Source organism: Lynx canadensis, chromosome C1 (genome assembly GCF_007474595.2).
Source record: "Lynx canadensis isolate LIC74 chromosome C1, mLynCan4.pri.v2, whole genome shotgun sequence".
Lineage (NCBI taxonomy): Eukaryota > Metazoa > Chordata > Mammalia > Carnivora > Felidae > Lynx > Lynx canadensis.
In genome coordinates this window covers 70,565,583-70,568,610 of record NC_044310.1, presented here as the reverse complement: position 1 = coordinate 70,568,610, position 3,028 = coordinate 70,565,583, and the positions used below count along the sequence as shown (strand labels likewise).

At 43.4% G+C, this 3,028-nt stretch overlaps 1 long non-coding RNA gene across 1 annotated transcript; it reads right to left on the bottom strand.

The window, feature by feature from the left end:
• Nucleotides 1-303: 303 nt before the first annotated feature.
• On the bottom strand, nt 304-2,193 carry LOC115521243. Its single transcript, XR_003970999.1, has 3 exons — nt 2,084-2,193; nt 1,887-1,956; nt 304-713 (listed from the first exon to the last, which is right to left on the bottom strand). It is a non-coding gene; the product is annotated as an uncharacterized LOC115521243 (long non-coding RNA).
• Between the last annotated feature and the right edge of the window lie 835 nt (nt 2,194-3,028).

Here is a 3,028-nt window from a genome sequence, read left to right as displayed (position 1 = left end):
ATCATTGCAGGCATATGGGGAGCTTTAGTAGCATTGGCAATGCTCCAGAATAGTGATTTTAATGGGTTTATTGTTATGCTTTATAATGTACATGTATTTCAAGCACCAAATATTTTATAGTGTAAGAAATAGAGGGGAATAGGGGCACCTGAGTGGCTCAGTTGGTTGAGCGTCCCATTTCAGCTCAGGTCATGATCTCGCAGTTTGTGAGTTTGAGCCCACCATGGGGTTCTCTGCTGTCAGCATGGAGCCTGGAGCCTGCTTTGGATCCTCTGTCCCCTTCTCTGCCTGCCCCTCCCCTGCTCACTCTCTCTCAAAATAAATAAGTAAACTTAAAAAAAAAAAAGAAATAGCAATAAAAAGAAAAAAATGTAACTATGATAGGTTTGTAGCTTGTCTTACAGTGTTTGAAATAATTAACTGAGCTGAGGCATTACAGTTGATCCTGATGTTCAAGTGACTATTAAGTATGTTATTTTTACATACACTCAGTAATTGGGAATTACTATGAGCCCATGTGGCTTAATTGACAGCTGATTTCTGTTCATAGAGTCAAAGCCAAGAAGTCAAGAAAGGTGGCCATCTCACGGAGATTGTCTTAGAGGGCCAACAGCCTTCACAGCACCAACTCCACTCCTCAGTACTGGTCAACATTAATGAGTGATGCTCTTTCCAGGCACTGCTCCAACCGCGTACGTAATCCTCACAGCATCCTGTTGAGACAGGTACCATTGTTGATCCCATGTCACAGATGGACAAACTGAGGTCCAAGGTGGTTAAATACTTGACCCAGGATCACCCAGCTAGGAAATGACAGTCTTGATTTAAACACAAACAGTTCTATGCTCTTATCCATCAGTCTATATGGCATCTCAATTGTTTTCAACTTTATTGTAAATAAAATTTACCTTGAAGCACTGGGTTCTTCTGACATAGTTGCTTTGAAGTTGGTCTTCAGATCTTGTATTTTTAATTTAATTTTATTTTTTTGGAAAGAGAGAGAGAAAGAGAGAGAGGGAGAGAGAGAGAGACAGAGTGGAGGGGGAAGGAGAGAGAAAGAATCTTAAGCAGGCTCCACCCCCAGCTCTGATCCCACCACTCTGGGGTCATGACCTGAGCTGAAATCAAGAGTTGGACGCTTGCTCAACCAACTGAGCCACCCAGGCTCCCCTGAAGTTGGTCTTCAAATGAGCCCTGGAATTCACATTGTCAGCTGGTAGCTTAAGCATTTGCCACTAGTTTGACTTCTTTCCAATTTACCCCTCCCACGAATCGGATCATACCTCTCCCCTGCTTGAATTTTTTCCATGTCTCTCCTCAGCATTAACACTCAAGTTCAACCCTTTTAGTTTAGCATACAAGGCTCTTCAGACTCTGGCCCCAGTCTTGCCCTTTTTGTGTCACAGCCATCCATTCTCCTCAACCCTTTCTTTACTTCCATGGTATGGGCCTTCTTCCAAAACCATGTACAATGGCCTTCCACACCTCCATGCCTTAATACTTGCTGCTTTCTCTGCCCAGAAATGATCAGCCTGTCTTCTTCATCTAGGTAACTCCTACCCATTTTTCAAAATTCTGAAAGTTCACTTTACATCTTCACTCAGTATTGATTTAGAAGCCTCTCCTCTGCTCTTCTGTAACAGCCCACACTTTCTTATGTCTTGGAGCTAACGGCACTACCATGTAACCTTCAGTGTATTCAGATATCCCCTCCATTAACAGTCTCAATAATAATAATAATAACAGTCACTTAAGGAGCATGCTAAGCGATGGCATCCCTTAGGTCCTATTGCCAATCCAACTCCAAAAAGCACCTATCGTCAGCTGCGTTTTAAGGTTGAAGAGAGTGAAGTTTAGAGAGTGAGGTAGTAAGTCTGTGGTCCTACCATTTTAATGGTGGCATCACACTCACATCTGGCTCCGTTAATGTCTTGTTTGAGTCCATCTCTCCCGCACCTGTCATTAGTAGTGACATTTTCCTGGTTAGATGGATGTGGATAGATAGATGGCCTGGGATGCCATAAATCCAGGTTTCGAAAGAAAGAAAAAGAAAGCCAAATTTGAAGTCAGGATGAACACTCACGCTTGGGTTCTGCCTCTGCCTCTATCTAGCTGCTAAAATAGGACAGCTCTCGAATGATAAGTATGTCTAGAGGTGATTAGTATGGCAAGTGGACTTCTGGGTAGAGAAAGAACTTGGAACTACAGGCTGCAGATCAGCGGGGAGGCCAGAAAGAAACTTAACTCACAGGCGGGGTGAATGCTGGTGCAAATTTTCTTTGCGGCAGAACTATGTTGTCATGCAATCTTTATCTTAGTTCCCCAGATGGGGAGATAGCGCTTTGCTATCTCTGTGTGCAGCTGTGACCGGGGTTTGTTTGGTCTTAGTGCAAGGGCTTACACAGCACCTACCTTTTTGGTTTGTGTCCAGGGTGGCTGTTTTCTGAAAATAGAAGCTGATACTGCCTCTGACTCAGTTCCTTTCACCTCATGTTCTTTCTGGTACACTCGTTCTAGAGTATCAACCCATCTCAGATTCCTTGCTACATGACAGATTTGCAACATTTGTGGTTATGTGTGAGTTGTTACTGAGAGATTTAAACTTTCTTTTATTAATCCCTAGAAGCTGATGTACTGTGAATCAGAGGAAATATATATATTTATGTTGCTTCCCTAATGATATACGAAGCCATGGGATCTCCTTTACTCTGAGTCTTTTGAGTGAGTTAACAGAGTTCATTAAAGCCACTCCCTTGGGGTCCATACCATCTCAGTTGGCAGGGAGAACTTCTGCTTCTGGATTAACCTTTGTAACTCCCCATGACTTGCTGACTCCTCTTAATTCTTCTGCAAGAGCTCTTTCCACCCCCTCTCTTGTAATATCATCGTCCTTTTAAAGTGACTGTTTCATGAGGGCTTCTGGGCACCCCATGTAACTGGAAATGGTCATGCTGCAAGTTCAGAGCACCTACAGAGACTCCCTCTGTGTTCTGGTCAGTGGGTCCCAGTCTCTAATTGGCACCTCTGG